The sequence below is a fragment of the Podarcis gaigeae genome (genome assembly GCF_964106915.1).
Source record: "Podarcis gaigeae genome assembly, chromosome: 5".
Classification (NCBI taxonomy): Eukaryota; Metazoa; Chordata; class Lepidosauria; order Squamata; family Lacertidae; genus Podarcis; species Podarcis gaigeae.
In genome coordinates, this window is record NC_139681.1 from 72,178,157 (window position 1) to 72,202,600 (window position 24,444).

At 40.5% G+C, this 24,444-nt stretch overlaps 1 long non-coding RNA gene across 1 annotated transcript; it reads left to right on the top strand.

Annotated features, from left to right (window-relative positions):
• Positions 1-736: 736 nt before the first annotated feature.
• On the top strand, positions 737-24,444 carry LOC310846114. The gene is made up of 3 exons (XR_014565134.1): positions 737-876; positions 22,209-22,363; positions 23,955-24,444. It is a non-coding gene; the product is annotated as an uncharacterized lncRNA (long non-coding RNA).

Consider the following 24,444-nt stretch of genomic DNA (forward strand, 5'->3'; position numbering starts at 1 on the left):
TCACAATATGAACTTCTCTTTTTAACTGTCCACTATCTACTAGTGTTTTATTGATGTTTTTAATTATATTAATTATGCTGTCTATAGATTGCTTTTCTTATATTCCATGTTGTAAGCTGCCTAGAAATATTTTATTAAAGTGTGGTCATAAATATTCAAGGAAATATAAATCACTGGTGTCAAAGGTTAGTCTTTAGCGTACCGCAGTAGTGATGCAATAATGGTGCTAGATGCACCCCTGGGGGAGGGAATTCCACAATTAAGGGGCTGCCACAGTGACAGACCCTCTCCTGGAAATATATGCAGTAGGGTTCAACCTAACAATAGTGCATGATATTAGGGGAATTGCTTGCAAACAAGTATCTGTTGCACAAAACTGCATGCAGAAATGTGTGCATTAGGAAAAATGTGAGGATGAATTTTCTGATGGTTTTTTTAATTAAAAAAAATCAAACTGATGTAGGATGCAACAGACTGAATTTAAGATTGGAAGAATGAGGAAATGAACTGTTCCAATTTGCTCGTTTCTAGCTATGATAGAAGCGCAAGGAAACATTTCAAAAGGTATTGAAGTTCTTTGTTATACCTGAAAGCCGATTTGTTGTACAGCTTAAGCCCTAGTCAATCATTATCCATGTATGCAAGATAAGGGAGAGCAGAGCTGTACTGGTGGCCCTCGCCCACACTGCATCTCTACAGACTTCTGCAGAGGGGAGCTTATGCATTAGTGGTTCAGCTCAGGAGCAGCTGGAGGGGCTGCAGAACTGGCCTCCCAGCCATGGCATTGCTGTCCCATGGCAGGAGAGCCATTAGGAAGTGATCCAGTGGTCCCACTAATGTGCCCCTGCCCTCCTGCCCTGCTCCTGCTCCATTCTGGTAAGTGGCAGTTCTCCAGCAGGACCCTACTGTTGGCTCTTGCCTAAACATACAGAAGCATGGTTACATGCACTGAGTTAACTCACGCCATCAGTGGTATTTTGCAGACGTCCAGATGCAGGGTGTCAGATCTAAGTGGTATGAACACTTAGGCAGAAGGAACAGGGCAGCCCCACTCCCCTTTACCAGTGCATGCATTATATCCATAGATAATGACAGCTTAATGTTCTAATGAAAGCACTCATAACAGTATTATGCGGCTGGCGTATTTTAAAGGAGACTCCTCTTCATCACCATTGGTTCATTTCCAGACCCAGTTCAAGGTGCTCACATTAGTGTTTAAAGCCCTAAATGCTGGCTCCCTCCCCTCCAGATCCTCCTGGGTGTTAAGATTGGTTCCACCTCCTTGAAGGGGGGGCAAGAGAGGCATTCTCTGTGGCACCCCTAGTGGTGTCCAAACTTTTTTCAAAGAGGGCCAGATTTGATGAAGTGAAGGGCCGTGAGAGCTGACCAAATGGCCAGCCAAAGTTGTTGACCTTTCTTTAGAATTGAAGTTGAGCTTTTTTTAGGATTTTACCCCAAAGTTGTTGAGCTTTTAGGGTTGAAGCTGTTGAGGTTTTTTAGGATTTTACCCCAGAAAATAATCTGGCAAGGGCCGGATTAAACCAACCAGATTAGGCCCCCAAAATGGACTTTGGACATGCCTGCTAAGTTGTGGAATTCCTTGTTAAGTATAATTATTTTAATTGACATTGAAATAGGAATGTCTGTGTAGTGAAAAGCTTTAACATGGGGAGATTCCACTGAAGCTTTAGAACAGCAAGAAGAGCACTCTGAGCTCTTGCCGAGTTGATAATTAACTAATTGTTGTTTTTTTGCTAGCTGACATGTGAGTGAGTAACCTTATATCAGGTGACAAATGTATTTGATTGCAAATCTCCATTCTGAAGGGAGTTCCTTTGAGTCTCTTATCTCAAATCTCCATGGGAGGAGGATGAAGATGAAGCTCTCCAAGAAAACAGCTCCAGGCAAAATGGATGCCTAAAGGTCCGTTTGAATTATTTCATATTTTCTAAGATGCTGAGCCTGTGATGGACAGCACAAGATATTGTACAGGTATTTTTTTATGTACCTTTGATGTTTTAATTCTGTTGTGAAGGAAGTTCCACAAGTAAAACTGTGAATAAAATTTTTATGGGTCTGGACAATGCTTTATTTCCAAAAGGAGTAAGTGCTTATGCTTCCAGTCACTTCAAACTATACAGATTTCAGATTCAGGTAGGTAGCCGTGTTGGTCTGATGCAGTTGAAATATATAAAAAATAAAATGAAATTTAAAAATCGTCCAGTAGCACCTTAGAAACCAACTAAGTTTGTTCTTGGTATAAGCTTTCGTGTGAAGAAGTGTTTTTTTAATTTATATATATACAGATTTCATTGAATGCTGACACCTGAAGTGTGTCATTTCAGGTCCCACCCTAAGCCCGTGACTGCAATCTGCCTTCACTTTTAAAAATAATAATAAGAGGGCTACCTGGGATCCTTTTGTGGGCCATAAAACAACAACTGAATGGTATGTTGATGCAATACTTGTTGCAATCTTACAGCTGCCATGTGAAGCTGCCCAACAGTGTTGGTGTGGGGTCCCTCCTATATCATACCCTTCCTTTTTCGAAGGGTTTAGCATGCCTCAGGGCCTCATTTCCCACTTCCTGCCATGTCAAAGCACGGCAAGTTGCTGCAGATATGCCCTTACTAAGGCAGGCAAGCAGCCCTGGTTTGCCCTGCCTTCTTTGCTACAGAAGCCTGATCCAGCAGCCCAAGTTACAAGCAGGGTTAAATGTCAGCAGTGCAAAAGATAATTAATCTTATCTGTCACTGCAGCTGTTTCACATAATTTTCACTTAATAGCAGCAAATATCATATATCATGCTAACGTAAAAGAACAGCAAAGCAGAGCAGGATTATACACACACACACCAAACTTTTAATATGCATGATAGGAACTGATGCATCCTTACTTCAAAGTTAGGGCATTTAATCCCATGTTTCCTCCAATGAAGGTTTAATGTCATTCATTGAGTTTCCCTACAGAATGTCATTCATTGAGTTTCCCTGCAGGGGCACAGATAGAATTGAAAGGGCTACAAACTCTTGTTATAAGTGAAGACTACAGTGCAGAAGCCTGTGGAATATAGGGTAAGGGCCCCAAACAGGATGGGGTTGCTTGAGCAAACCTACATTCTCCAGCATGTGTTTATTGTCAAATAGACTTTCTTTTTATTTCATAAAATTTATAGACCACTTCATTGGTGTGCCCCCCCCCCCGGGGGGGCAGGGAACACACCTCAAAGCAGTTTACAAAAAAATAATAAAATAATGAAATTATCAGTTTAAAAAACATTAAAATGGCTATTTTAAGTGATCAAAACAATGAAATCAACAGTAGACTAAAAACCAGATCAAAGCACAGGTCAACATTGTACATACCTTGAAAGGCTAGATTAAACAATACAGTGGTACCTCGGGTTAAGTACTTAATTCGTTCCGGAGGTCTGTTCTTACTCTGAAACTGTTCTTAACCTGAAGCACTACTTTAGCTAATGAGGCCTCCCGCTACTGCTGTGCCGTCGGAGCAAGATTTCTGTTCTTATCCTGAAGCAAAGTTCTTAACCTGAAGCACTATTTCTGTGTTAGCAAAGTCTGTAACCTGAAGCACATGTAACCTGAAGTGTATGTAACCCGAGGTACCACTGTAAATGTTTTTTTACAGGCACCTTTAAAAACCTAGCCCCATGTTGCAGGACACCGACTCAATGCAGAAGGGTAAAAGATAATGCATAACACAGTGACCTCAAGGAGAATCCTCCTGCTTCCATTCCATCATGGCAAATGTCATTTTTTTTAAAAAAAGATGTATGACTTATTTTAAAAGGCCGTTTCTTTACATTAGCTTAATTTACGCTGGCATGCTTTATGCAAGCTTCTTGCACATGGAACTGTTCCTTCCTAAGAGTGGCAGATGGAAGAGAGGTCGTATAATCCCCCCTTCAAATTGCAAATGAATATTAGTTGCACTCTGTAACTAAACATTCCAAACTCTGTACCTGAATTATTGGCATATTTCTTCAAGGCTGCATATTTATAGTCTGAAGCAGCTTTCAGAGTCTCAGGGTCTCATTTTAATGAACACGCTTTCTCCAGCAACAACATCCAAGTTACAGATCTATTCAAAATCCATAATTTTAAATTAGCAGGAACAGTTTGATGGGGTTCCATTGATATTTTCCGTTAGTTATTACCAAGAATATTACACAAATTAAACTACGTCCAGCAACGTACTAAACTGCACAATTTAGATCTAAACAGACATGCTTCGAAGCACTTACAGTTTTAGTAATCCAAAGCAATTGAACATTATATTCCAAAACCAAATTCTACAAAATCAAATTACTTTCTGCTCTCAGACAATTAATAAAACTGTTCAGGGGGCTCAGAAATCTATTAATCTCTTTTTGCTTCCACAACCTAGAATGGATCTAAAATATAAGAAACATTAAATCAAAGTTACAGAGTCATACGCTGCTTTCACCTGCTCTCCTGTGTGGGGATCGCATTAGAATTCAGACTTTGAATGGAAAACTGTGCTATACGAGTATTTATGAAGTTTTATAATCAAATAATTATTTATTAGACTTTTTAATCCACCCTTCACCATGCAGTCTGAATGTGGGTTACACTGTATTAGCACTCAAGGGAGGAAATTGTTTCCAGGCTACCTGAACACTGATGCTGGGTTTGAGCTTCAGATCAAAACACTAAATGTAAAATTGCACACGAAATTAAATTCTAATTTCTCAGTATCAAAGAAAAATATTGCATTGAAATATATTTTAAAATTTTTCATGGCCATCTGAATATGATTTGGTGGTTAAGCAGGTGCTCAAGCTTTTGGCATATTCTGATTTGGTATTGTGAAATCTCAATAAACTGCTAAATTTTAACACTGAAAATAAATTTTGATAAAGGCTACTTTTTGTAACATTTTCCTGCAAATTCAACTCTTGAAATTGGCTTCTTTTTGTGGAATACTGTTGTTTTCATTTGCAATCAATTTGGGGGCTGTCAAAAATGCAGCCCTAAAAAAAAGTATTAAGTCTTTTTTTAAAAAAAAAGAAACAAAATGTGCATGGCTTCTTTCAATTTGTCATGGGCCATTTGTTGGATAGAAAGCAATACATATAATGTGAATGGACGATATCACATCTCTACTACTAAAGCGCACAATCACTCAGGTCCAACCTCAGACATTCTCTCAACTGCAGGATATCTTAGAAGTGTGTTTGTTTTGAGAACTACTATGAGGTATTCTCCAGGCCATCAGAAGCAAGAATTATGTTGCACAGATATTCTTTTGCAAGCATGATACTGTACTTCGGAATGGTACAAAGGTAAGACAATAGCACTGACCAGCTCACTTGCTTCCAGTGTTAATATCTTCAGCAGATGTTTGGAGGCCTTTTCTACTTCGTTTGTTTTGAAAGTGTGATATTAATTAATGTTAACGTTATTACTGTGTGGGAGTGATGGTCATTTTTGCTTTGAAACAGATATAGAATGCATGAAATGTTTGCATGAAAACAACACTGCATCCTAATATTCAGCAACAGACCCATTAGTAGCTTGTCTTTGAAACACACTTGTGCACAGAGTTTCTATCAGTGCAGGGGTACCTTGGGTTACATACGCTTCAGGTTACATACGCTTCAGGTTACAGACTCCGCTAACCCAGAAATATTAACTCAGGTTAAGAACTTTGCTTCAGGATGAGAAAAGAAATCGTGGCACTGCAGCAGCAGGAGGCCCCATTAGCTAAAGTGGTGCTTCAAGTTAAGAACAGTTTCAGGGTAAGGACGGACCTCCGGAACAAATTAAGTACTTAACCCGAGGTACCACTGTATGTATTAAGAGGTTTTGCATTTTTCTGTCACTTCTTTTGGTGGAGTGCTAGCTTTAATTGTGCAACCTGAATTTGTCAGTATGTTATTCAGTCCCACCCCTAAACAATGACAATCTGGAAGTGCCCAAAGTCATGCTATGAGGGCCACACTGATGATGTTCTTAGACTAGCTTTCCATATTAAGGCAAACATTATGTACTTGAGTTCTTCTCTGGCTCAGATCTGAATCCAAGCCAGAAAAGAATGCCCACCTTCTCCAGTAGCAACAGCTCTCAGTTTCTCCTGTTTTTCTTCAATCTTTCTTCCTCATCCAATGTGTGGGAAAGTCAATTTCCCAAGGAGATCTAGAACACCTTGGGAAGATTGCAATTCTCAGAGGTCCCTTGGCACACTACTTTCAACTGTGTTTCATGTATCAGAGAAGAAGTGAGTAGGGAGAGAGACTGAGAGGGGCTCATTCCCCTACCACTGCTGCCACCACCTACTGCTCCATTGCAACTGCTGGAGCAGCCACCAGAGGGGGGCAAGCAGGGAGAGAAGGCAATGACAAAGGGAGAAGAAGAGCAAGGGGAAGGTAGGGGGCATGCTGGCAGAACTGCCACTGCAGTTGCCAGCTAATAATAATAATAATACAAAGCAACCAACAGCTATTGAGCTCTACTCCACCAACGTACTAAAGGTCCAAACTAGCAAGTATTGTCTAAGTTGTTGCCTGAATAGTACCAACATGAACAGCTGGATTTCCACAGGGAAGGAATCCTACAACCTGGGTGCATTATATGGTGTACGTCTTTGAGGATCAACTTTTGTGATACATGCAGTCTGGTCCCATTCACAGGGACTCAGAAGCAAGTTCCACTGTGTTCAACAGGGCTTAAACCCCAATTCATGCACACAGGGGTGTGCCTTAGAAAGGCCTATGAATGTTGGCAAAGCACGAGGCAAACACAACCATCTTTGAGAAGCATAACAATAAAACCAGCAGACCCAGGTCTTTGGCAAAACTCCAGATTTGTATAAAGCGTTGCGTATTTCGTTTGTAGGAGAGGTGGCTTTTCATAGAAAGTGACCTGAGAAACGTTACCATACTAATGTGTAGCAAATGAATTCTGAAGTCATTATTCTCCCACATTTTCTTTCCCGTCACTCACTTCCTCCAGGAGGGTATCTTCAGAACATGATATTTCTCGAGGGTTTTACTTTGTTTACTGATTTGTGATCTGAGGATTTTTACACACATGCATGGGAAAGATAACACGCCTGGAATGTAAAGAGCATGATAACAGCATGTCAGATAAACAAGGAAACCAAACACCATCATTAAAAGGTCAAAAAGGCCAATGGAAAGCAAAGTAGTTTAATTAAAGGCTGCCTATGTTGTTAAAAAATGTCCTGACATATTGGTGAACTATTGTAGGCATACATTCCAGAGCAAATGCAAAAGGAAGAGTTCTGTGGAATCTTACAACTGGTTGTGGCATGGACCTTTATGGCTTATAGTCTATTATGTCACATACAAAAAAAGAGTCTTATGTCTCATATGCACACACAGAAACAGGTGGATATAGCTAGCATATCCAAGAGCCCAAAACTGAAAGGGCTAGGAGTAGGCTTGTGACATTTCTATGCAGAATCCAGATCTATACATGATGAGAACTGAGTGGTGCATTCTCAACTGCAGTCATAGCTATGCCTATGCAATTGAACACACATAAAGGTAAAGGTAAAGGTAAAGGTACCCCTGACCATTAGGTCCAGTCGTGACCGACTCTGGGGTTGCGGCGCTCATCTCGCTTTATTGGCCGAGGGAGCCTGCGTACAGCTTCCGGGTCATGTGGCCAGCATGACTAAGCCGCTTCTGGCGAACCAGAGCAGTGCACGGAAACGCCGTTTACCTTCCCGCCGGAGTGGTACCTATTTATCTGCTTGCACTTTGACATGCTTTTGAACTGCTAGGTTGGCAGGAGCTGGGACTGAGCAACAGGAGCTCACCCTGTCACAGGGATTCAAACTGCCAACCTTCTGATCAGCAAGTCCTAGGTTCTGTGGTTTAACCCACAGCGCCACCTGCGTCCCTTACACATAGTGTGCAAGAAACTCACAGTTCTGATTAAGTCCAAATTGAGGAGAATCAAATTTGCTGACACACTGTAGTTCAGCAATTTGGTGGTGAAGGCTCACTTTAAAGTAAAAAAGTAAAGTAAAGTAAGAAAATTGTAGTATGCTGACCTTGGGTGCCTCCAGGCGGTCATTATTTTTCAGGAGGAAGTCAAGCACATTGTGGAATTTTAAGTTTTCTGATTTAGCATGGATTATAGCAAGAAGATCAAACCTATCCATTCTTAAGGAAATCAGCCCTGAGTGCTCACTGGAAGGACAGATCGTGAAGCTGAGGCTCCAATACTTTGGCCACCTCATGAGAAGAGAAGACTCCCTGGAAAAGACCCTGATGTTGGGAAAGATGGAGGGCACAAGGAGAAGGGGATGACAGAGGACGAGATGTTTGGACAGTGTTCTCGAAGCTACCAGCATAAGTTTGACCAAACTGCAGGAGGCAGTGGAAGACAGGAGCGCCTGGCGTGCTTTGGTCCATGGAGTCATGAAGAGTCAGACTAGTCTAAATGACTAAACAACAACAACAACAAAGCACTTGGCAAATCCACATTAAACAAATGCAAAAACCATGAACTTTTTGCGGTTTGGAAAGTGATGGGGAAATGCATTTAAAAGTGTTGAATGAACAATGGGGAAATGTTTAAATGCCCCATTAGCAAATCAGGATGAATGCTGATTGCCATGCAACTGCCCTGTAAATGAATTCAAATGAATGTTCAGTAAAGACCAGGCATAATCTAACAACCATGTAAGCTTTGTGCAAGTGAATCAGGATGAATGCTCAATAAACAGATCATCTGAAGGAGCCCTTTGAGATCAGCATCAGTGCCCTGGGACACTGAAATGTTTACCATTGATTTCTGAATGAAGTTGCTTCTGATCTCAAATTTGTGTTCATTTATTGCTATGCATGGAGGCTGACTTAAATAAATACTGCTTCTTTCACTCAGAGTGTTTGAAGAAAGTGGTGCTTTTTTTAAAAAAAAAAGTGTGGATATTTTCATTCTTGTTCTATCAAGTCATTTTTAATTCTGGGAATGACCTACCCATGCTATATGGCAGAGAACAATATTTCAGTGCAGGGCACAGATTAAGTGTTAAGTGAGCAAATGTGTTTCAGAAAGTTACTCCTCTGAAGCCATCTCATTCATTTTTCTGCCCTGCTGTTGCTGCCTAGACGTTGACAGATGGAGTGGTGTGTTTTGGGTCAGAGGGTTTTCCACCAAGTAGAACAAGTCAATCTACATTCTCATCAAGGCCCTGCGGTTGTATTTTGAGTTTGCCTTATTGTATTAGTTAGTATAATCATTTTAAAACAATGCTAATGTGGCCCCACTGGAAGCAAACACTCTTGTTTTCTTATTGAAAGCAATGAGCCCCCAGCAGCTTTGTTTAATCAATTATAATGTTACCTCCAGGTCAATAGATTACAGAGACCAGGTCAAATTCTGTCACTGGAAAGAGGGTATATTGTGCCTTTTGATGTTGTTAGTAATTATGAGAGAGTAAAGATTTCATCAACTTTTTCTCTCTTTTTTTGAAATCATTTTTATTTGATTTTACAAATATAAATTTATAACCATACCAAATACACATCCATCTAAAGAGATTACTCTGAATCTCAAGACTTCCCCCATCCCCTCCACGGGTCCTACTGTCAACATTTTTAACTGCATTTTATTTAGTAATCTATATTTTGTATCTGTCCATGTTGTCCGTAATATCTGTTTTCATCTGCTTACAGAGTTCTCCTAAATAAATGATAAACTTTCCCCATTCTTTCGTGAATTTCTTGTCTTCTTGGTCCCTGAGGTTTCCAGTCAGTTTTGGCATTTCAGCATAGTCCAACAGCTTAGTTTGCCATTCGTCTCTGGTACGTACTATGTCTTCTTTCCATCTCTGAGTTAGCAGCATCCAAATTCATCAACCTTTTCATACCCAGGACCCGCTTTTGACTCAAACATGCATTTGGGGAACCATTTCTTAATCTTTAACTATCCTCCTGATGTGACTCACCTTGGATCATAGCTGTCAACTTTTTCCTTTTCTTGCGAGGAATCCTATTCAGAATAAGGGAATTTCCCTTTAAAAAAAGGGAAATGTTGACAGTTATGCCTTGGATCAGGCTGTGACAACCCACTGGTAATTCCCAACCCACCAACTGAAGACCAGTTAGTATATACTATATACTAGTTGAAAAGAGAGACTTTTTATTATTATTCTAAACTTATTGTACTGCAGTTACTACCAGATAACAATACTGTTTAAACAAAAGAAGAGAATCCTGACCATATAATTTAATCAGGAGAGAAATACTAAATGTATGATCCTGTTGAATGTATTTCAAAACTTTAAATTATTATTTATGCCCTGCCCATTTGGCTGGGTGGCTTACAGCATATCTAAAAACATAAAGCACAATCCAGTTCTATACCCCTCCAAACAACAAAAGGTACTTTATTGGAACACCCCATTTCCCACTGACTGAGCCCCATGCCACCCCTCCATTCCCTGCTGAAGGAGGCTCTAATTTTGCTGAATGCTATTTTTAGTTAATCTGCAATAGCATGTTGGACACTATAAAACGACATGTCTTCGACTCACAGGTATTTATTTTTTAAATGGCTTTTGTCCATTCTTCACCCTCTATGAACAGAATAATAATAATAATAATTTACTATTTATACCCCGCACATCTGGCTGGGCTTCCCCAGCCACTCTGGGTGGCTTCCAACAAAATATTAAAATACCGTAATACAGAAGGTTTCTTTCCATCCACTGAAGGCTTTTGGTCTAGTGGAGCAGTCCCACCAATCTGAAGGAGGCAACTTTGCCAGCTTTCCTCTTCCTTCTAAAACTGCCAGTGCCTCCTCCCGCCCAACTGTTCCAGAGAGATGTCCCCTAAGCCTCACGAGTAGATTTCTGAAGGGCACAAGAGAGAATTAGCAAAAGTCTCCTTCTCTTCCACTTCTGGTGATGGAAGTGAAGTCTGAATCCAAGCCAGTATTCCTAGGTTTCACCACAACAAAGTTCTCAGAGCTCAAAAGAAGAAATAAAGCAATTTGAAATACAAATTTTAAAAATATCCCAATAAAACAATAAATGTGGCATAACTATTCAAGGCACAGAATAAAAACAGCTGAAAGCTACGGTGGGTTTTAAAGGCCTGGGAAAATAAGATGTACGTTGGGTGCTGATTGACACCAAATAAGATGCCATGTAAGCATATTTGGGGAGAGTAACCTTACAGTTGGGTGGCTACAACTGAAAATGCCCTGTCTTTTGTATCCTCTCTACATGTTGTTTTTGTAAAGAAACCCGAAGTGTGTTTTCTTTCAGTTAAAGAGATGCCCAAAGATCATAAACCACCAAGCTTTTCATGATGAGCCTCACCATCATGTGAATTGGCAGTCTTTGCCCTGTGTTGCGCCTTGAACGTTCATGTGCCTGCATTTACATGTTTGTGCTAAAACCTTAACAAGGCAAAATAAATAAATAGGGACAATGATTCAGGGAAGCCCACCATGCATGCAAAAAGTAGGGATGATCCAGCTGGTAAACAGGGGTAACCAGAGTTCATGCTGCAAGGGCCTGGGCAGGAGAGTGAGAGAACTTTGCTGCGACTGGAGATAGGGGTCTGCTGCAGCAGGAACGGCAGGCTGTGCTGCACAGGAGATGGGGACAGAAAGGCAAGTTCCAGAAAGGGCAGGAAGACCTGAGGCAAAATGAAATGCAGACACAGGCAAGCATTCGACAAAGGGCTCTGCAGCTCTACAGTTCTGTGGTTTTGTGTATACAAAGAGACTGTTGCTGATTTCGACAGCTGGAAACCCTGAAAGTGGAAGCCTAGAAGTAACTTGGCAAAAGCCCAAAATACCACTGTGGTGATGTCACCCCAGCTCAGAGATGCTGGGAGTGCTTTTTAAGCAAAACCTGATGATTACAAGGACATGAAAGCCCTGAGTTGAGAGAGAAGGTGCTGCAGATTCTAGTTGCCACCTCTCTGTTGTCATAATCTGCCGGCAATGTTTCTTCTAATGTATTTCTCAGCTGTGCGGAGGGGTGATCTGTGTGAACCTGGCCCATTCGCATGGATGCTTTGATACAGTCCGGGTTGAAAGGAAAAGCATTCTGATAAAAGCAAGCAAGAACAAGGAACTCGCTTTTGGTATCACCCACCCACTACCACACTTCTCCACCCACACACATGCTTGTTCTGCTCCTTCCACTGCTGTTCTTTTACATACGCAGCAGATCCCAGGACTGAATGTGGCCAACCACATTTTTTATTTTTCAACCCAGACTGAATTTAAATTGTTGCACACTTTCTTTTGTGGATTGAATATCAGTTGTTGTGAAATGGGCTGATTTTTTGTGCATTGATGCCTGATGCATGGGGTGAAAGTGTATCTATTGCATCTCTGTCTCTGTTGAAATATTGCAAACCAATATGGCAGTGATGGAGAACCTGTGACCCTCCAGATATTGCTGGACTTCAACTCCCATCAGTCACAGCCAGCCATCAGAACCAATAATCAGGGATGATGGGAATTGTAGTCCAGCAATATCTGGAGGGACACAGGTTCCCTACCCATGCCATATGGTACAATACTGTGTTTGTCATAGATCAGGAAGTCCTGGATTTAAAATATCTATTCTACCATGAAGTGCACCATGTGACCATGGGTTACTATCACAACCTGAACATTACAGAAAGAGCAGAACACACATATAATGAATAACTGAATGCCAACTCAAAACATTCATCACCATTTCTATTCACACACATGTACACACACACTAAACCATGCAAAAACACATGCATGTTTGAGAACGGTGTAGAAATAGGGGGCACTTTAATTTATTTATATATATGGAACGTCATCCAGTAATGTTCATAACTGGCCACCGGGACCATATAACACCGGTCCTAAAGGATCTATACTGGCTCCCAGTACATTTCTGAGCACAATTCAAAGCATCAGTACTGACCTTTAAAGCCCTAAATGGCTTCAGCCCTGTGTACCTGAAGGAGCATGTCCACCCCCATCATTCAGCCCAGACACTGAGATCCTATTACAAGGGTCTTCTGGTGGTTCCCTCACTGCAAGAAGTGAGGTTACAGGGAACCAGGCAGAGGGCATTCTCAGTAGTGGCACCCACCCTGTGGAATGCCCTCCCATCAGATGTCACAGAGATAAAGAACTACACAAATTTTAGAAGACATCTGAAGGCAGACCTATTTAGGGAAGTTTATAATGTTTGACATTTTTTTAATGTTTTAATATGAGCCAGGTGGGGCGGCATATAAATAATAAACTATTATAATTGTTTATGCAATTATTTTTTAAAAAACGAGATAAGCTTATGCATCAGTACAAAATATTGCTTACACCATAAAAAGGGGGGAGGTGTCCAAAGACAGGGGGTAGGCAAGTTGCTCCATGCTGCATATTGTTTGCATAAATGCTACACGGCTGCTTTCTGTACACATCTTCGAGATATTGAGCAAAGCTGTTTTTAAAGTGAAGCTGTTTCTTTCTGGCAGAATTGGATTTGTCAGTGTGCTGTACCTATTCATCTCCCTGTATCCGCCAGCTACTGAGAAATTCAAATAGCCTTACTCTCAGCGCTCTGGTACTCATATTCTTCAGAAGCAGAAAGAATATTATTTGGGAATGTATTTTTGGCAGAGTATCAAAACTGATCTGAGCCAGTATTTTTTAAAAGTATTACTTAAAAGTCCTGGTATAAGAATTCTCTCTCTGTAAGGTCTCCCACCCCTCATCTCTGGAGATGGCTGGGGGAGTGGCAGAGGCAGGGGGTTAGCTCATTTCCAGTTGAACCCAGTTCAAAGTGGGAGCTAGATGTAATGTCAAATGGGTCTACCATCATCAAGGAAGCCATTTCCTACTCCCCAGTTAGCATGCGAGCAGAGTACCCTCCTCCCACCTCTGGGCAGAAGTGTACAAGTAAAAACTTGTGAGGAGGGAATTTGGTGAAAGGGCACTCAACAAAAAAATGAAGCAGTTTGCAAAAGCAGCCAGGACAAACATCAAAGAAGGAAGGACAGATTGATAACGCTTGTATCTAGGGATGGGAGACAAATCTGGTTTGGTTCAGATTTGAATACAAACCTACCTAATTCTCATTTTCTGAATCGGTATGTGAACCAAAACACAACTGTCAGGGAACTGCCATCGGAGCCAAGAGGGGAGGTAAGGCTCCCCAATGATGCCGGAGAGGGAACCAGCAAGGAGAGAGGGAGAGCTTCCGCTGGGGAAGGAAATCAGAGTGACGCCAGGAAGAAAGGGGAGGCTGGGAGGGCTTCGGAGGGAGGGCTCCGAGACTCTTCCAGCGAGATCAGCGAGGAGAGCACAGGACCTCCGCTTGGCACGCCTACTCTGCGCAGAAAGCTTCCACGCAGGGAAGCTAGGAGGAGACTTGGTGTCAAAGAATTTTTATGTTGGAAGAAGTTCAGGAAACGCACACTGACGGATTCTGCCAGTGACTGAGACAGCCAAGGTGTAAGGGCTGTCCAGCCAGGGAAAGGTTTAGCCATACAACCCAGCCTGGAGCAGTTTGTGGCTTACGCACAAGCAACCCCAACTCCCATTACAACAACTATTCTTTGAAATTTGCACTTCTCCAAATGTTGCGAAGCAGTCCTCCAAACAAATACTGTGTACCGAGATGTGTGCAATATGGTAACGTGTGCATAAAAATGCATATATTTGTGATAGTAGCATATAAAATGTATTATTTTACAGGGAATCACTTGGAAAAAATGTGCTGATGAATTTTCATGAGGATTTTTCAATTTTAAAAATTTGCAGACTTATGCAGAAATTTGGCAGACTGAAGGCAGGGAAAAGGGGAAAGTAAGAAAAACCAAAATTGGTCATTCTTACTAGTGTCTGTATATACTATTAGTTTGCTGTTTCAGGACCCAAGATGCAAACACGCCCATCCTTCTCTGTTGCCTTTGCACAGGTAAAATTTGTTGTATTAGGTATGGTTGTGAAGCAAAATTAACTTTAAAGAAACATTGCTATAAAATCCTTATATTCTGCTTACTGTCCTTTTTAATTAAGAATATATGTGACGTCACTTGTGCAGCAAAACCACAGAAAATGCCCTTTACCACAAACCTGGCGCAAAGATTTGCAGCTGAATCGGCAAGATGCATTACTGGGGCACTATCCCATCAAACTGAACAAGCACTATATGACAAATGGAAAGTCTTTTATGTTGGACATGCCAAACACTGGGTATCACAGATAATTTGAGGTATCCTGTTAGGTGGGAAATGTTTTACTGAACAAAATTAATGAAACCCCGAATTGAGAATGTGATTGTGTGTAATGTGCTCTCTTTTTTATAAGTACCCCCTCCCCCGCTGGAAAAGATCAACCAGCTCAAAATACCTTAGGAATGAATTGTCTTCTTTAGCGTACATACTGGAACTTGCTGTTTTGAGGTGATACTCTGACTGGCTTGGACGTGCCAGGCAGCTGAAACTGCTGAGAATTAATCTCTCTCTCTTTTGTTTGGGAAATAGGAGTGTATGTACTGAAACAGCCATCCCTGCCTTTACAGTTTGCCATAAACAAAGGCATAATATTCTTCCTTCTGAGACTACAGACAGTAGAAGTAAATACAGAGAAAGCTCAAAGAAGACATGTGATGACTGACTACCTATTTTTCTATGCTAAACTTTACCCAGTTCATGCAGTTCTCAAAGCCACCAAGGATATAAAAATCAAATAAATACGCCTTTAAATTACTTCCAGAATTCATACATTTTACTGCCTCTCTCTCATTCCATTAAACCTCATTAGTCCATATTCCCAACCCAAATGAGATACATGGAAAGAAAGGAGAAGAAGAGGAAGAGGAAGAGGAAGAGGAAGAGGAAGAAGAGGAAGAGGAAGAAGAAGAAGAAGAAGAAGAAGAAGAAGAAGAAGAAGAAGAAGAAGAAGAAGAAGAAGAAGAAGAACAACAACAACAACAACAACAACAACAACAACAACAACATTCCATTCTTCCTCCAAGGAGCTCAAGGTGGCACACATGGTCCGTCCACCCCATCCATTTTCTCCTCACAACAACTCTGTTAGGTGGGTTAGGCTGAGAGACAGTGATTGAAAGGTCACCCAGTGAGCTTCCTGACTGATTGGGGATCTGAACCCCAGACTCTCAGAATCTTAGTCCCTCACTATAACTACCACACCACACTATGTTTGCTCACATTCATCACTCATTACTCTGGCTTTTTCATTCCCTCTGTTTGTTTCCCCCACAGTTAAAATTTAGATTCCTTGGGTCAGAGACCAATTTTTCTGCTTCCATTATTCCATAAGTTCTGGTTTCTGACATGAGCACATAAGAACTCCTAAATGGTCATGTATGTGTATCTTGAGATGTGGGTGCTCATAGGAAAGCGGGTGATGCTGTAGTCTAAACCACTGAGCCTCTTGGGCTTGCCAATCAGAAGGTTGCGGTTCAAATCTGCTCAACGGAGAAAGCTCCCGTTGTTCTATCCCAGCCATAGCTGTCAACTTTTCCCTTTTCTTGAGAGGAATCCTATTCAGAATAAGGGAATTTCCCTTTAAAAAAGGGAAAAGTTGACAGCTATGATCCCAGCTCCTGCCAACCTAGCAGTTCGAAAGCACGCCAGTGCAAGTAGATAAATAGGTACCACTGTGGTGGGAAGGTAAATGGAGTTTCTGTGTGCTCTGGTTTCCACCACAGTGTTCTGTTGAGCCAGAAGCGGTTTAGTCATGCTGGCCACATTACCCAGAAAGCTGTCTGCGGACACATGCCGGCCGCCTTGGCCTGAAAGCAAGATGACGCCGCAACCCCATAGTCACCTTTGACTGGACTTAACCATACAGGTGTCCTTTACATTTTTACAGTGCTCATCTAAATATTGCTATACCCATTCAGTTCATGAACCTAAGAAGAGTCCTGCTGGATCAAGCCAATAGCCCATCTAGTCCAGCATCCTGTTCTCACAGACGCCAATGGTAAGCTAGCTAGCAGAACCTGAGCACAATAATTAAAAATAATAATAATTCTCAGCTACAGAAAAGTCTTTGACACATAATGAATCATGCCATTTCTTGTTATTGCTCACATCCGCAGTTTCAACAACAGAGACAAAATGTCCCTGTATAAGTACCACTTTTTAAATGACTTATAATTAAACTAACTATTGAGGCTTGTTTAAGGAAATTCGTATAGATATGTTCAGCTTCTTCTAAATAGTGTTATGCAGTAAGTGGCTTCAAATAGACAGAGGTGTTAAAGAAAAGTAGTGCATAGTACTAAGAGCGATGCTATAAAAAGAACAAAGTGTTAGATTGAATAAACATGATATGCTTGGGAATCACAGCATTAGCAACATTTCTTCTTTGTTATTTTCCATCACCTAAACTGCTAGCTCAAAAAAAAAATCTCATTTTGATCAAAGTCTCAATGAATGTTTGTTTTTATTATGGAACTGAATATACATATTGCTTCAAAGAACTGAGTAGTCCAGTAATTTATGAATGGATTCAAGTTCCCTACAAAACCATCCATCATAAGGAGTCATTCTCTCTTTTCATAACCAAAGTAAGATTTTTCTATCTCAGCCAGATTCAAAACCTTTCTTAGGTATTCAGAGATTGATGGAACCTTAGGGAAATTCTAGTACACAGCCAAGACAATCTCTGCATCTAGAATTAGATCTTCAATAGGTGATCTATCCTGAGGTTGTGCAGTGTTTGCAGTAATTCAATAGACCAACCAATAGATTGCATCTTATCCAATAATCCATCATGCATCAAACTTCTTTCCAATAATTCTCAACTGGCCTACACTTTCACAAGATGTGCATCCATTCCATGAATATGGAATGTGTGAAATTCAGGTGTGGAATGCGAAAATGATGTAAACAAATTGGGATGGGTTCAGTGGAGGGAAACAAAGATGACCAGAGGTATGGAGAAGGGCTGTGCGTGGACACACACACACACATACACACACACACAAAAAAAAAAACTCTACCCTGTGGCCCTAATCTGTGGCCTGAGGAAGACTCTCAACAGCTATGGATCCTCTAGACAACTTGCCACCTTCCATTCCTGATCAGTTCCAATGAGCTCTCTCCATTTCTACTTCCGAAAACCATTTATAATCCCTTCATTTTGCCATAGTTTTGTGCCCATGGCTAAGGCACTTACCTCTGTAACGTTTCCTTGAAAAGTATGTGGAGAGAAAACAGTCTGAATAACATCACACCCAGCCCATAATTTTGCTATAATTTTGTGCCCATGGCTAAGGCACTTACCTCTGTAACGTTTCCTTGAAAAGTATGTGGAGAGAAAACAGTCTGAATAACATCACACCCAGCCCACTTCAGTCCTCAAACTCACTGCACTTCATCCTATCAGGAACTGTCAACAAGGTTACTTTGCAACACTATATTGAAATGGCAATGAATGGGTATACCTGTGAAAGGGCAGATAATTTCTTACTCTTCCTTCCAGACTTCAGTTGACAGCATCTTTTCTACACTGGAAGCCAAGAAATTGTGTGCTTTTACAGTCCCTCGACATCTGCAAAGATAAAAGAGCTTCAGTTCCAAACATTTAAAGAAGAAGAATTTGTTTCTATCACAACATGGAATATGACTGGTGTTAGTGTGGTTTCTTTGGCTAAATTTCCGCCAGGATCACTTCCCTGCCAAACTGTACATCCAATAACTATACATAATTTTTACTTTTTAATAAGTGACCACTAAATGGTTATATAAACAGAGCAAACTAACAGCATATATAGTTTATAATGAATATCTGTTGCTGCATGAGTAACAAATAACTCACCCAGGCTGACTCCAGGTCAACACCATTACCACTGGCTGGTACAGATCAATAGTTTCTCTTGCTGAGAAAGCCACATTGTAACTGTTCCAACAGATACACCCTTGAAACATCTCCCATGTTTGTACATTCAGACTGGTTTTGGAAATATGACTATTAATACAAGAGTAATAAACATTATGACTCACTGACCCATATAGCTCCTATTGCAAGATTCCCGTCTATATTCATCTTCTTCTATATTTTGCATTATATTGGCAATTAATCCTACTAATCTGTATCACAGCTAGATTGCGGACAACAGGCATTATCCCAGATAAAGGGCACAATCCTATGCACATTAAGATGGAAATAATCCCAACTGAATGCAGTGACATGTGTCAGTATATATTCAATGACTTAGACTGTGTCCCTCAAAATGTGGATGGAGGAAGCTCAAAAGCAGCATCTGAAATAGCCCAGACAACAACCGAAAGAAGATCTGAAAGCTGTTGCAATCACTAGGTGCTTCCTCAAGGAAACAGTTTGATTCTGGATTATTCAGCATACAAGTAGCATGTGCTAAATAGAAATGTTGTTTTTAATTGCATTTTTCCAACTTACTTTTAGCCCACTTTAGATGCTGTGTTGTGTGACACACAGTAACCCAACCGATAGCACCAGATGCAGTACACCATTACCTTGAAACTAACCTGGTTGTATAGTGAAGACTTTTTTTACAGAATCCCATTTTGTCTAGACAATGCACAAAAATCAACTGAGAGAGAGACTGCAGACTTTGGACAACTGCTATATAAGCAAGAACTCCATTACCACTACCACTAGAAGCAGCTTCTGTTTCCTGCAATCAGTTAACTAATTCATAAAAACCAATGGGATGACAGCTGACAATGTATCTACTTGGTACTACACACCACAGATTAACAACCAATGGTAACCAAGTGTGAGATTGGATAAACACCTTTAGACAGTTTGTGTAACAAATTGTTTATTATACTTCAGTCGTAAGCACAGTCTTTGAAAACATGTGACACTACCTTTCATGATACTTAACTTGCAAATAAGAGTGAATTATCAGGTGCAATATTTGTTCAGCATCTTTTCCTCCCAACTCTGGTTTAGCTTGGATTTGCACATGTACCAGCTGGGTGGGCTGAGGAAAAAGGAAGGCAACTATACATGGGCTAAGGCTGTGTACAGAGATTGGAAGACTTAAGGTCTGAGGCCTTTGTTTTTTAAAAAATCAGAATGGTGTTTGTGTCTAACATGCAGTTTTTAAAAAATGTTTACATGTGAGGAAAAGATCCTATGTCTAGAAATCCTCCTCTCAGTAATCCTAGTTCCAATATTACTAATGATCTGGCATGACTATCAAACACCGAAACATCCGAGGAAGAGTTTTGTAAAATTTAGAAGTAAATCAGTTATTTGGCCATGTTTTGACCGATGTCTATACAACTATATTAAGGGCGCTGGGGTCTAAAAGCATAGCTGCTAGACAGAGGGAAAGAGAGACATCAGCAAAACTGTTGTCTGGGTTATACTTAAGTGATTTCATACCTAGTAGGAAAAATAGACAAAGTGCAAGCAGTCTGGCTACACATTTTTTAAAGTACTCAGTCAAAGTTTATCACAGGTTACTTTGGTGGCCTAGTTGGCTGACATTTCAAAGTCCAAGATGTCTGCATTTGAGTCTAAAACTTGGCAGACAAAACAGGTTCTTTTGCTCAGCAGGAAAATCTCATTCCCTACCCGCTACTCCAACCTCCTTTAAATGCTATGAACTGATCAGGATTTCAGCACTGTTTACATATAAAACAGTTTAACAGGATTAATTTCAGGAAAGAGCATTTGCTCTAAATTTAGAAATACAACTCAAAGCTAATACTAAATATGAAATGCAACCAGCATTTTCCATGTACAAAAAAGTAACCTGATGTTTTGCAATGCAAAATAAATGCTGCTTTATTCTGAATTGCAGTTTTATAATATTCTTGCTTTTTTTGTATATTACCTTGTTACTGTGTAAGAAAGTCTGTAGTAATAATAATAATAATAATATTTTATTTATACCCCACCCTTCCCGGTTCAGAAAACTGGTCTCAGGGTGGCTAACAACAAATTTAAAACTCTTAATTGATGCAACAAAAAACAGCATAAAATACAGTATAAAACATGAATAACAATAAATTCAGAATTCAAGAATCAATTTAGGGGGGAAATCCATCCAATAAACATTAGATGATCACCAGGGCTAGGTGGCTAAATTAGTCCTATTTGGGCCAGCGAGGAGACCAGGGGAGAATTAGCTGTGGGATCCCAGAGCGGGTAATCTTCATAAAAAGGGGAGGGGGGAAGGAAGGGGAATAAAAGATCAAGCTAAATTCAAATTGAAAGCCAGATGGAATAGCGCACAAAATAGTGATATGTGATTATCAAGTTCAGGTTTCCTCAGTTTCTCGTTTTTTTCCCCAATCTTAACTTTAGTATCATCCACATTTTCATGTCAGTTTGAATTTTCATTTTAGTGTGAATAGCTCCTAATGCACACTTGCCAAATACACATTATTTACAGAACAATTCTCCCTAATACAATGCAATTTTTGTATGTTATTTTCACTAATACACATATTTCTTCTTTACACCTAATGTATGTTTTTTTGTACACAATATTCAACTGGAGAACTACAATGCAAAATTCATAAAAATGTGAATTTCAAATGACAGATATATTTCAGTTCACATGTTATTTTGGGAGGTGTGAATTATGCAAAATATAGTGTCCGTAGAAGTCCTACAATTGCTTATTTGCATATAAATAACAGCGAACGAGGCAACATCAGAATGTTCTAGAAGAGCCACAGAGCACAGCACACCTTTTTGGCTTTTTGTTCAAAGCTGTGCAAGAGAAGCAACATGAAGTGACTGACCTGAGCTGCAGAGGATGGGGAGAAAACCTTATTGCCCAGTTACAGTCCCAAATGCTACCCTCAATTCGGAAAAATGAGATGGAAAAGCACTATAGGAAAAGCAGCTTGCATTCATTTCTTAACAATTATGACTGATATTTCACATCAGCTCCCTTTTCTACAACACAATTTGTGCACATATAAACTATCCAGAAAACACAGTTATTCATGGGCTAGAAAAACAGAGCAAGCTATGGCAAATGAAAATATGTGTATAATTTGCTAACGTTGCCTCAAAATTGCTCGGGGTGGGGTCTATCTATCCTCCAAAGTTTCAAAAGAGAACTTTACCATCTTCATTCTCCTCCAGAAGACCCAGCTGCTTTTCATATTCCCGTAGTATAATTTTTACACCAAGCAGACCAAAAAACTTTTATTTTCATAAATGAGGCATGCTTTTGTTTTTCTGTTTTTCAACCAGGCGAGACAGATGGCCAGTTAAGACAATATTTTAGTGCCAGTCTGGTGGACACCTTCAATGAAATATGTCTGGCACCAAAAAAGAAAAGAAAAAAAGACTCGTTGCTGAAGAACATTCCCTCCCACCCTCCTTGGGATACACAGCGCATTGCAAAAGTAATACCTAGTAACTTTAGTGGGTCTTCAGGAACACACAGCCTTATAGCACAATCTTATGCACTTTGGCTCAGATGCAGGTCTCGCTGAATCAGAATTACCGACACTAGTTTCTGGAAATTATAATGCTATCTGCTGCAGGAATAGCTTAGCAAGCTGAAGCCTCCTGAAAATATGGCTGCAGGAGGTTGTGGTCACCACTTTTAAGTAGATGGAGAAACGTGTATTAGGAGCACTTAAATCTTCTAAAGATCTGCCACTATATGAACACAGTGCAACACTCAAGAACTTTATCAGACCTTTCTTTAAAGTGACCGGGTGACCGGATATTATAGGCACTGCCAAGTGTTTTACTTGGAAATGCATCATTGAAATCAAAGATTTGCTCCTCTTAGGATCTGAATATATCATAGGGGCTTCAGCAGGTATCAGTTGCAACCGGTGGGGCAGAGACAGGATCTTACTGGAGTTAGAGCAGCTTGCTTTATGTCCCTCGCTTCACCCTTTCTTCCCACACTCTGCTTTTTTGGAGGGGCACAGTTTTCCTTTTTTTCTGTTTACTGTCAATGTAATCTGACTTCGATTGGTTTGGAGAACTCATCCATCTTAGCTCGTGGTTCGTCAGGCAGACTACTCAAAGGAGCTTGCAGCCTCCCACTACAAATGCAGAGGGGGGCGCAAAAGAAAGAAGCAGAAAAGGAACTGGAGAAAGAATAAAAGTCAGAAACAGATATAGGTGACATTAGAAACATAGGAGATATGGGGGGGGGTTGTTATTAACTAAATTTCTCCGTAGTGAAGTACTTGAGTAAGCCAATCATCTATAATATGTATTAACTCACTACTGGATTGGTGCTTCAATAAAGAAATATACACCAGACCCAGAAAACCAGGACTCAAGGTTAACACAGAAGCACTGAATGGTGATTAATATAATAATGTAGTATAATATATTATCTATGATCTGATCATTCAGGAATGTGCTGTGTAATGCATATATAATTCAAGGATGTGCTGTAACTAACTACAGTGGTACCTCTGGTTACCAACTTAATTCATTCCAGAGGTCTGTTCTTAAGCTGAAACCGTTCTTATCCTGAGGCGCGCTTTCGCTAGTGGGGCACACAATTTCCATTCGCATCCTGGAGCAAAGTTTGCAACCAGGAGCAACTACTTCCAGGTTAGCAGAGCTCGTAACCTGAAGCATTCATAACCAGAAGCGTTCGTAACCAGAGGTACCACTGTACACACACACACACACACAGCCTGATTTAAATCTGCTATGCTAATTCTGCTAATTTTGCTGGCGTTGTTTTACTATTTTATGGAATTCACTTTTTTTTTACCTTTCTCTTTTATACTGTTTTAAATTGAGTTTGTAAGGTTACTTTAAATGCTCTGAGGTGCCCTGGACATTTTTTTAGGGTAGGGTAGAAATTGTTTAAATACTAAAATGAAATGTAAAGCAAAGCAAAGCAACGTACTTGCACCCTCCTTTTTCTTAAGAAAAAGCCCATGCTCTTAGGATTTGGCTGCATATTCCCTACAATGTCCTAGATGGGTGATAATCTTTCTTCCCCCTTATCTCCAGACATAGGACCAGTTCTCAAGAGCATGTGGCCAAAGTTCTACTCCAAGAAGGATATTCCTGCCACTGTCTAAAAGAAGGAGAAGAAGTGTGGCGTTTGCCCACTCATTACGGAGATGTCATACTGGCGGAGAGAGTGAAAGTGTTAATAGGCTGACCAATAAGAAAGCCCGGGGGTGGAGCCTAACTCTGTTTAAGGCTCAACACAGGGGTTTTGGCAGTTAATTCGGTTGGTTTCTTGTGGGTGGGAGGCATAGGAGTCAGAGGCAGAGGAGAGACAGAGAGAGTGAATCGAAGTACAGTGTTTCAAAGTATTTAAAACTTGTTTGCATTCACAATAAACTGGAATCTTTGTTAATACGTTACAACCTGACTGAGTCTGAATATATTACCGGGGAAACCTGGTTGGTGGCAGTGAAAGAGATAAGCCGTGGTGGTGCAGGGTCAATGCTCCATGGAATGAATGGGGGCTCTGTGCGAACGCTACAGCAAG